This window comes from Pteropus vampyrus, unplaced genomic scaffold, assembly GCF_000151845.1.
Source record: "Pteropus vampyrus isolate Shadow unplaced genomic scaffold, Pvam_2.0 Scaffold80, whole genome shotgun sequence".
In the NCBI taxonomy this organism is placed as follows: domain Eukaryota; kingdom Metazoa; phylum Chordata; class Mammalia; order Chiroptera; family Pteropodidae; genus Pteropus; species Pteropus vampyrus.
In genome coordinates, this window is record NW_011888861.1 from 259747 (window position 1) to 272099 (window position 12353).

The 12353-nt window shown below is 34.8% G+C and overlaps 1 protein-coding gene and 1 pseudogene across 9 annotated transcripts in view; both read right to left on the reverse strand.

Moving 5' to 3' along the window:
- CDKAL1 (CDK5 regulatory subunit associated protein 1 like 1) overlaps window positions 1-12353 on the reverse strand; it is a 459847-nt gene that overhangs the window by 246437 nt on the left and 201057 nt on the right. The window lies entirely within an intron of this gene.
- On the reverse strand, window positions 1699-2687 carry LOC105293919 (annotated as a pseudogene).

Here is a 12353-nt window from a genome sequence, read left to right on the forward strand (position 1 = left end):
TTCAGCCTATACTGATTTGATGTTTTCTTAATTTCTTTGTAAATATTCTCACCTATAATTATTCCACACAGGCTATTCAGAGAGGTTAGTTCTTCTGTCACTTCAGATTCATCAGTGACTCTCATAAACAACAATTGAGCAATAATGAAAACATCTGTAAACTAATCAAGAACCAAAGAAAACCACCTGAAGTCATTTGTCTTGTTTTTTAGCTACTGATGTGGCTCCCCATGTCCTCGACTCTTTAAGCAACTGTTCTTACCTAATGTCTAATAAACAAGTTTATTTTCGCTGGACACACTTTTTCAGCTGCTACAATCAAATATGATGTAATTAAATCACTATTGGTGAGTGGCTTTTCTTGCTTGCCACTAAGAATCTTAGTTTGGCTGCAGCCTCATCTCCATTTGTTTTTTTAACTTTTGTAAAGAAATTCTGCTGTGAACAAATATTCCATTTTAAATTGTCTAATTTCTCTGACTCCTGCTTTCCTGTGAATTAGGAATACTGTGATGAATGCTTCGTCTGGAATGTCAAAGCATACTGTATTATTTTAGCACAGTTAAGAATGCATACCAAGCATAATGCTTTGCTACCTAATTTAATAACAAAATAATTTACACTCCATTGTTAGACATTTAAAAATATACTTTTGTCTTTTGTTTTACAACGACGGGTATGCCTTGATAAGAAAAAAATAAAGTAAAATGAAAATAGCAATACACATCCACTCAAAACACTGTTGAGCTAGTTATAACTGCAATTTGTAATGTGCTGAGCAGCAATGCAATCAGAGTGCCTGTTCCAGGGGAAACAAGACCACCCACATATCTAGCCATTCCCTAGGACTTACAGTAGTTGGGAGACTGTTGCACTCATGGCTATAGTTAATTACCACAATCAGCAAGAGAAAAGGACATATTGGGTGAGGACTGGAGGAATCATGCACAGGCTTCCTGTTTTTCCCTCTTATGAGGGACCATACAGAATGGACTCCTTTCTCCAGCAGTGAAATATAGTTGCACACGTGTACACTATTTCGGCCTAGAACAGGCCACTTGAGACTCAAGACTGCAGAGCTTTTATTTTGGGCTGGTCACAGAGGCACAATGACTAGTCACAATTACTAAAACTGCAGACTCCCAGAAGGAAAAAAACAAGTGTTAAGTACACCAGGCAGGCAAAATAATGTTACGAATTTAGGTAAAATTATAAAGCCAGGTTTGCAGATGCCAGAAAAGGGAGAACCCCACTCTCCATCCCCCAAGGCCAACCAGGCCCTTCTAAGATTGCAACTGCAGACTCCCATATCAACTCTTCCCTGCACAGCACAAGCAGTCTCTGTCATAACTGCTCAACTCTGCCATGGTAGCATGAAGTGCAATCACAGACAATAGAAAAACTGAATGAGTATAGTTGTTTCTCAATAAAATCTTATTTGTGGATAATGATATTTGAATTTTATATAATTTTCATGTCACGAAATGTTATTCTTCTTTTAAGTATTTCCCCGAGCTGTTTAAAAATGCAAAAACCATTCTTAGATCACAGGCTGTATCAGTAAAGGCAGTAGCTAGACTGACTTGCAGGCTCTAGGTTTCTAACCCCTGAACTACCCTGCATTATGCAGGTGGTTAATGCAGATGGTTACCTGCATTCTTAATCTCAATTACTCTTGCCTCTCTCCATTTTTTTTTAAGTTTAGCACCATTTATTAAGTGATCTCAGCTGTTGTTGTAGCGGCTGCGTGTCAGCTTGTTCTTAAAACATAAAATGCTCTTCAATTCCTCTCGTCCAGGACAGAAGGATCTTCCAGGTAGCACACCAAGAGAACAAGAGACTCCCATGATGCCAGCTTCAATGATGGTGCCATCCAGACAGGGAGAGGGTCATGGCACATTCAACCACGGCTTCCAGAGGTTTTGAAAAAGGAGCCTTTGGGGGCCCATCCTTCCTGGCATTTTGATGCTATTGGTGTGGGTTTTTTATCCCATAATGGTGTTGGAAGGTAGGTTAAGTACTCGCCAAAGCATATCCCAGATTTGGCCTGTGGTGACTTGGTTGCTGGCAGTCTTATTCCATGTGGAAAGAATGTCCTCCTGAAACTAGATCAGACCACAGCCACATAGACCTCCTCCCCAACCATGAACTGATACCCCAAAATGGCCAGAATGAGTTTCTCCCAGCAATGGGAGGCCACACCCTTTCATAGCCAAATAATCCACTAACCATCATTTTTATCTGCATCATCCTCCCACATGGGTTTGATTCCTTTTTTAAAGAGATGGAAGTCATTCTGGCCTGTCAGGTCCCCAAGACATACCACGTGACTGTAAAGCCTCCACAACTGTTCCACAGAGGCAAAGGTGTAATCTGTTTAATATTCTGCTCGTAGCTCTGTGAGCTGGTGGGACGGCCGGGGGTTATCCTGGAGTACCAGAAGGAATAGTTGTACTGTAGGGGATGCTCTGCTGGTCCAGGGGCAACAGCCTTCCTCTTGCTGCTGCTCTGACTCTTGTCTTGTTCTATTTTTTTTTCCTTCTCACTATCTTTCTGTGTGCTGTTTTTGTCATTCTGACTATGGTCTTCACTGTCGTCATCTTTCAATGAGTCAAACTTGTTGTTCATCCTCTCGTCGTCGCCACTGCCTAATGGAGTTTTGCCTCTCTCCTTTTTCTGTCTCTCCCTGAATTCATACTACCATATCATCATTATATCCTTATACCTCGCATCGTAGCTGGCACAAAGTATGCATTCAAGATATTCTTCTTGAATGACTACACGCAATTCCTAAACCTTTCAAAATATTTTTCAAATATGTGGTCATTATAAAATGGTATAGTGTAGTTATAGCCAAAGATCTAACAGAATACAAGAGATGTAAACAGAATTAAAAGTAATAAAAATATAATCTTGAAAGAAGTTTTTAAATGATCTAAATAACACATTTTTTTCCTTACACAAGATGAAAAATTGAAATTCATTCACCTTCTTTGAGTACCCTCCTGCCTTTGAGGTGGAGAGGCTACATTATCATTCTTCCACTTATGTTCTTGATCCCACATGTACCAGGAACTTACCCTACCAAACAGCCTTGCTTCTCTTTTGGTTTCTCTCTTTTTCTAGTAGCTATTTCTCCTGAATATAAAATTATCTCCTATCTTCCCCATGAGAGTATTTCAGAGTATTTTTTTTCTTTTTCTATTTATTTGTTTATTGTATAGGGTGTCATGTATAAGATGTGAGAATGCTTTCAGTATTTTAGAAGGTGAAGAAAACTATTTGCTAAAGAAAAATAAAACATTCACATTTTTTGAGGGTTAAAAGCAAGTACTGCAGTGCTAAAGAAATATGTCTTTAAAGAAAATATTATTTTGCTAAGTATGTTGTATAAGTGCACACTTAAAAATCCATAATACATTTAAGAAAGAAACCATAAAACTGGCTAAAGTAATTTATCATTCATATCACCCTATGGCAAGGGGGAGAGAGAGAGAGGGAGGGGGAGGGGGAGGTTGGGGAAGATGGAAGAATTAAAGAAGCTGGACATGACAGTTTGAGAAGTGTTCCCCACCACACACACACACGTATATATACACACATATATGTATATATACATACACACATGTATGTATATATACATATATATATTATCCTTACTGCAGTAAAGATAATGAAGACAATGAATATACATCACCCCCAAAAGTTTCTTTGTACACCTAATTCCTCCCATTCCCCTTCCCAGACCCTCTTGCCTAAGGTAACTGCTGATCTGCTTTAACTATAGATTGGTTTGCATTTTCTGTAATTTTATATAGATGATATAATGCAGTATGTAATGGTTTTATCTGGGTTTTGTTGCTCCGCATAATTATTTTCAGTTTCATACATGCTTTTGCATGTATCAAAAAGCTAATTCCTTTATTTTGCTGGGTAGTATTCTATTGTATGCCTGCGTCACAATTTGTTTCTCTTTTTGTTAGGTGACGGACAGTGGGATGAGTCCAGTTTTTGGCTATTACAAATAAAGCTTCTTTGATAATTCGATTGAAAAAAAAGAGGGCAGTAACAGGAGCTTGGTGTATATATGTATTTGCTGGTCTAACAGCTCCAGCAGGGCTGAATGCTCCTAAATACTGCAGGGAATCCAAGTTGTTGATTTTCCACCATTACATATTTTCATAGTCAATCCCTGCAAAAGGGAGATGTGTGATTCTTCAAAAAAATAGTTAAGATGATTAAATGGGGAATATGAGGACCTGATTACAATTCACAGTATTTGAAGGGAAAAGTTAAATTTAAACAAAAAAGTATGAGTCAGAGTGGTCATATACTGTCAGATTTTTGCAGTTTTTATAGGTACAAGATCCAAAGCAATAATTATTTCTTTATGCCAAAAGTAGCAAGAAAAATTGCAAGGCTGACATGCGCATGTACATAAAGGTAAGAAGAGTATACGGGCACTAGCTTAATTATAAGCTAAACCTTTCTTCTGAGACTGTGACATTTCTGTTCTAACCGAATTCAACCCTTGCCCGTTCCCACCTCCAGCAACAATAGAATACTTCTGAAAGTTGTCTTCTGATCGACAAATGGCAACTGGCAGGAATCGAGAAAAACAGTCTTATTTAATGGGATATGACACAAGGTAATTAAAAAGTTTTATTTAATAAATCAAACCATGACATAATCCTGCCATTTAACTGTCTTATTATTAATCTCATAATACCTAGAGGTGACAATATTCCATTCACTACTGAGGATAAAATAAGTAATGCTTCATTAACCTTCGGCAACTGTTCTAAAGCTCAGTTCTCAAAATTACAGGGCCAAACCAGTCTCCCACTCTTTCTAGATGACTTTGCTTCCCACTTAAATGAGGTATAAACTTTTTTCATAAATTTCTATTTCCTACCTTTGTTCTCTGCCTTAACATTTCTTAATATATTTTTTTCTTTGCAGGACCAATGAACTTTTAAAATCATTGTCATATTGTAAAACTGATTTTTTTGAAGAGTGTGCAGTTTTATGAAATTTAGCACATGTGTAGATATATAAATCTACCACAACAATAAGGATACAGTAGAGTTCCATCACCTCAAGACAATCCCTCCTGCTCCTCCTTTATAGGCACACTCTCCCCTCACGTCTAACCACTGAAAATCATTGATCCCTTCTCCATCACTATGGTTTTCCATCTTCTTGAGTATCATATAAACAAATCATATGGTATATAACCTTTTATGACTGGCTTCCTGCACTCAACATGTACTTTTGAAATTCATCCAAGATGCTGAGGGTATCAATTATTTGTTCTTTTTTATTGCTCAGTAGTATTCCATTGAATGGATGTAATAGTTTATTCATCTACTCACCCCTGAAGAACACATGAATTGTTTCCAGTTTTAAACAATTAAAAAGAGAGCTACTATGAACATTAGTGTACAGGTTTTTCTATAATTTTTCATTTTTCATATCCAGAAGTAGAACTACTGATCACATGGTAAGTTTATATTTAACTTTTTAAGGAAACTGCAAAACTGTTTTACCAGGTGGTTATACTATTTGGCATCCCCACCAACAACGTATAAAAGTTCTATTTGCTCTGCAACCCCGCCAATACCTGGTACGGTGAGTATTTCTTAATTTAGGCTAGGCTAATAGATGAGTTGCAGTATTCCCTAATGGTAACAATGCAGAAAAACTTTATATATACTTATTTGTCATTTGGATATCCTCTTTGGAGTAGTGTCCGTTCAAGCCTTCTGCTCATTTTTTATTTGGGTTGTTTGTTTCCATACAGAGTTTTGAGAGTTCCCTATAAGTCCTATGCTTGGGTATGTAAACATTTTCTCCCAGTCTATAGCTCGCTTTTTTATTCTCTTAACAGTATCATTCACAGAGCATTATGATGAAGTACATCTTTTATCCTTTAATGGATCATACTTTTGGTGGCATGTCTAAGAACTCTAATTACAGGCCACAAAAATGTTCCTTTTTTCTTTTATAATTTTTATAGTTTAAAATTTTGCATTTGGATCTTTGACTACTTTAGGGTTAATTTTCCCAAACATGTGAGGTCTAAGTCAAAGTTTTTTCCTTTTTCCATAAGGATATCCAATTGTTTCAGATCGATGTGATGGAAACACTGCATTCTCCCTTGAACAGGAATGGCACCTTTGCTGAAAATCAATTGGCCAATTTGCGTGGGTCAATTTCTGGACATGCTATTCTGTTTCCAACAATTTATATGTCTATCCCTTTACCACCACCACACCGACTTGATTGCTGCTACTTGATAGTAAGTTTTAAAATAGAGTGGTATGATTCCTCCAATTTAATATTTTCAAAACTATTTTAGATAACTCAAGTTCATTTGTCTTTCTACGTGAAATTTAGTATCACCTTGCCCATATTAATTTTTAAAAATACAACTAAAATTTGTACTGAAATTACTTTAAATCTATAGATGAATCTGGGGAGAACTGATACTTTTACTAATCTGAGTCTTCCAGTTCATCGCAAATCTCTCTCTCTCTTTTTTAGCTCTTCTTTGATTTATTCTGTTTGTAGTTTTCAACATCCATATCTTATACATGATTTGTTAGATTCATACCTAAGTACTTAAACCTAAGTTAATTTTCATAGGGCTATTGGGTAAAAAATTTTTTTTTTCAATTTCAGTTCCCAATTGCACATTGCTAGTATAGAGAAATATGATTTTTGTGGGTTTATATTGTGTCCTCGATAAAGTCACTTAGGAGTTCCAGGCATTTTATTGTAGACTCCATGGTATTTACTATATAGATAATCATGTTATCTATGAAAAGTATGATGTTATTTCTTTTTTTATCTTCACATAAACAAGCCTTAACACATCTAACACTAACTCCTTTAAAAATTAAAACTCAGATAGTTACTGGTCTTAGATGTCAAGCCTAAAAACAGGGCTGACTCCTAAGTATCAGCTGTTGTGACCAAGTTGGTGTTAACCATACTCCATCTACTAGTTCCAGTCTCCTTCCTTTGCCCTTGGAACTTGTGTTGTCAAAGTCCTAGCACATCTCACATACAAGCCCACTCAAGTGATAACCAATTTGATACTCAAGTATATGCTTTACATGAGAAAATACAGGAATATGAGAATTCTATTAAATACTTACTGCTTGTTTCTTTTTAAAGAATTAAGTCAAATTTATTGCAACTTATTCAGCATAATGCAAACTTAGCAACAATACTTAGTACAAACTAAGTCTATGCAACTTAAAGGGAATATGGAGTAAAAAAACAACTGACATCAAAACGAAATCTGTTAATGAATGATGATGCTCCTTAGAAAAGTAAGCTTTAAGAATGGTATTAGGAGGTCTAATGAAGTGAATAAATCAGGTTTTCTCAACCAGTGTTCCAAGATAATTAAGTGCTATAGAAAATAATCTAAGAATGGTACACAGCTATTTACCAATCTAAATACCTAGGAGAGAAACTAATTCATTATATGAGTTAACAATGAATGCCTTAACAATCAGTTTAAGTTTAGGCTTAATTCTCTAAGAGAACACAAACTGAGAAAGGCTGGAATACATGGTCAACACTTGGGAAACAGTAAGAGACTTCAGAATGAAAACATACCCAGTAGCATTTAGAAATTGAGTCATAAAAAATTTTTTATTGGGAGCATCCATATGTTAGTCACTATTAGGTGCTAAGGAGACAAACACTGGAATAAAGGAAAATAAAGAGTAGAACCAGAAATATAGATGAGAAAGGCAAATAATGAATGAACAGAACACAAGGAGATATAAAATCTGGAGTTTTGGTGAAGATTCTCACACATCAAAAAAGAGTTCTTAAGTCTCAACAGTCTTTTTATCCCATGTAATTCAATTTACTTAATAGACAGATAATTTCACTGTTTTCCATTGTTTATTCACCAAACATTATCGGCCAAAGAAATAACATTTTCTGGTGTTTTGACCTACGTTACTTCAATACAAGTTAACATAAAATACCATTTTTATGATGTCTTGCAGACCACAAAAGCTTCTTCTAATCTTTCTACTAACCTCTAAAATCCTAAAGGTAAAGGTGTACCACCTGTCAGAGTTGTCTCTTTCAATTCTTCTACAAGTATGTACAATATGCAGGCCACCAAACTTTGGACAGTTAGGCCCAGTGAGCCTCAGTTTCATCATCTATGGAAAGAAGACTCTAAATCTCTAAAATCCTTTCTTTTTCAAACAGTTTCTGAATATGTGACCCTTTCGAAATGATTTTTAATTATCCAAAACTAGATTTTTATTAAAAAGGTGTGTGGGCAGTTGGTATTTGGCCATGGGGCTACAAATAATAAAGGGAATTATTAAACAGTTTGCCAAATCTAACTGTAATTAAAAGTTTTTTTTTTCCCATCTCTTATAAAAAAGGCCTCAGTCCATTCTCATTAGTTAGCAAAAGATCTTAGGCAGTTAAACCATTAATAAACAGCTTAACTCAAAGTGGTGCTCACTATACAAACTACATTAACTCTACTAACCATCCAAACATTTGTCAAGAAAATATTATAAACAACAAATTCATGTACATTAGATACAGTAAATCCAACTAGTTCTTTCTTATCTACTACATAAAACAAAGCTTTTAATAAAACATCATAATTATATAAAAGTCAAAGACATGAACTCATTCCTTCCTTCCCTCCCTCCCTTTTTCTCATTTCCTTTCTTTCTCTCACACAAATGTTTGAATGGCTCAGTAATTTGATTACACAAAACACCAGTGTTGTTTTAGAAATAAAGAATAAACATTCTACATGGGTAAAAAATTAAAGAAAGAACAAGTGTTGGTGAGGATGTGGAGAAAAGGGAACCCTCATACACTGTTGATGAGATTGTAAATTGGTACAGCTGTTATGGAAACAGTATGGCGGTTTCTCAAAAAATTAAAAATGGATATACCTTTTGACCCAGCAACTGCACTTCTAGGTATTTATCTAAAGAAAACCAAAACAATAATTCGTAAAGTTCTACACACCCCTACGTTCATGGCAGCACAATTTACAATAGCCAAGACATGGAAGCAACCTAAATGCCCATCAACAGATGATTGGATAAAGAAGTTATGGTTTATATATATAATAGAATATTACTCAACCATTAAAAAAAATGAAATCCTACCATTTGCAATGCCATGGGTGGACCTAAAGGTTATTATGCTGAGTGAAATAAGTCAGACAGAGAAAGATAAATACCATATGATTTCACTTATATGCAGAATCTAAGGAACAAAAAGAAAAAACTAATCAAAAACAGTCTCACAAATATAGACAATCTGGTGATGGCCAGAGGGGAAGGGATTTAGGGGACTAGGAGAAAGGAGTGAAGGGTTAAAGAAGTACAAATTAGTGGTTGATAGATGGTCATGGGGATAAGGAGCACGGCAGAGGGAACGTAGTTAGCATTAATGTAATGGCGAGCTGTAGAGCCAGAGGAGAGAAAGAGCAATCAGGGGGATCGTTTATAAACTATATAAATGTCTAACCAATGTACTGTATACTTGAAACTAATAATAAAATAAAATTTAAAAAAATAAAACAGTCTAACTAATAATGATAATAGTGACAGCAATCATTTATATATTTAACTATTATTTATCAGATGTTATTCTAAGCTATACATAAGTATACTTAATCCTCCCAACAAGGCTATAAAACGGGTATTATTAGTATTCCCATTTCAGAGATGAGGAAACTTACACACAAGGAAACTTGCCCAGAGTTACACAGTAAGCACTGGAGTCAGGATTTAGGCCTAAGCAGTTTGGCTCCAGAATTTTGCTGTCACATTCAGTAAATAGGGCTGCAAATTCTAGCTACATTTATATTAAGATGGTAGCTCTGGGTACATTATTTAATTTCTTCAACCTCAATTTCCATAAAGTGAGAATAATAATAAAGACTTTAAATGGAATAAAATATGTATCCTCTTAATTGTTAACATTATAAATAGCAGTGTAAGCAATTTGAGTTTATATTCCAAGACCTCTAAAATGCTCTTAACCTTGACATAATAATTATACTTCTGTTAATTCATCCTAATGAAATATATTTGAAAATCTATGCTTCTTAATCTGTAGTAGTACATGTTAGCCATGACTAAATTAAGTGCCATTAAGACCATCAGAACAGAAAGAAAATAAAAGAACAAAGGTAAATTTATGAAGTAATGTAGTCTAAAAAGAATAAATAATCTAGTCTAAATCATAAAAGTTACTTTTCAGCTGCTGTCAATATATCCCGATTCATGAAAAAAAGGTCTTCCAGGTTCTACTCTTTTGGGGGAGAAAAAAAAAGAATCAATCTATATCAGATGCAGAGGAGAAAATAGTACATTGGTACTGAAGACCAAAGTGTTCAAGTAATCAAAGTATCCTGATGGTAATGGCACCTCTTGAAAAGACACCTCATGAAGTAGAGACAGAAGATGGAAGAATGGGAAGGAAATAAAGCAATTATTTAAAGATAAAGAGATTGTAAGATAGAAGAAATCAGAAAATATAGATATGAAAGGATCAATCAATTAAAGTTGTGTAGAAACCATTAAGATACAAGCAAAGCAGTACTAGGATAAAAAAAAGAAAGAAAGAAAATTAAGAAATTAGACAAGCCATACTGATGCTGCTTCAAATAAGCGTTTGTGAAGTATATCAGGAAAATATTCCATATACAAGTTTTTGTCACAGTTGGATTCTGAATTAGGGTGTGAAAAATAAGATAATCAAATTAAAAATTAAAACAAAAAATCCTCACACATCTACATTATTCTTTCCTCCACCATTCACCTTTGAAAATCTACCTCAAGAATTTAAAGTTAATGGAGTATTAAAGTATATTAGTTATATTCCAAATAGAATATCTGGACAACAAAGCTACAATAAATTTAAGAAGATTTATCATTTGATATATAACCGTTTAAAGCAAAATAAGTAAGTGCAAGTCAAACTCAGTTACACAAGACTTGCATTATGCCAACCACTATGCAGCCACTATTAGACATCACCACACATCATTACAATTTGCTTTCAGCATCAGCAGAACCTCAAACCCCACTCTCCTCTCTTCATGGGCATTTGACATAGAAATCTTTTTTTTTTAATGTGTTCAGCTTGTCAACATCAGTGCTACTATTGACACCTTATTTTTATTGATTTGCTTCTTCCTTTGCATGTAAGTGAGAATTAAGGTAGAAAAATGGAATGAACAAAAAAAGCCTTGAAACAAGAATGAGAAAGATGTCAGAGTAGGCAAAAAGGGGTCTTAACAATTACATTCTTTGAAAATGAAATCATAGGTGTTTAACAGAGTAAGCATGGAATCAACATTCAAAGGATCATAAATTGCTTGAAATCCAGAGTGTAAACAAAATGTTACAATGGTGACTGAATTCTCAATAGTAATCAGTCACCAAAGAGGATCCCACTGACATGTTACACATGTTATACATGCCCATTTTCAGCCATCATATTTTATACCAGCCCTATTTTATTCATTCTCTAAATGTGTGGTCATCTGTAAGCACACAACTTTAAGTCTCACATATATAAAAAGAACTGGCCATTATTATATTTGATGAAGACTAAAACAGAATTATTTATCAGTTAACTAAACTACACTGGACTGTAAGATTCACAGGGCAGTGATAACATAGGTAAGCCTTATTTCTTTTATTGCACTTAGTAGAGTATCTGATATAGATATTCTGCAAATGTTCACTGAATAAATGAGTGAATGAGTACAAAGAATAAACAAACCAATGAGTGAAAAAAACAGTGAATAATGTAGACCACCAATCTTGATTGGGTATATCTTCTGGTCACAAGTGGCTACAGACCTAAATAAATAAATCCATCCTTACATACCTTGATTTCATAAATTTCTGTCGACGTGGGCAGGAAGGAAACAACAACAGAGATGAGGGAAGTGGGAGGAGGAGGAGAAGAGACTAGAAATCTGATCGCAGACAATTTCTATTTTCCTCAAAAGCAGTAATCAAATAATACATAAAAGGTACTTCACAAGGCAGAAAGATCTTACTAAACTCATAGTCTCTCTCACAGTTAATACTTAAGGATGACCTAAAAAGAACCATAAAAATATATATTAGAAATCACAAAGCAACATACATTGTTTAAAAACAGATACTAGGATTTTAAGACCTTGTCTTAAACCCAGTTTCCTTAGTGGATTTACAGAAAAATAGAGACATTCTTCAGAGACTACTTCATCAGATAAAGTAAATGAGGTCTTAACTACATGCACTACTGCCTTTTTAAAAAGCCAAACAAAACATTCTGCT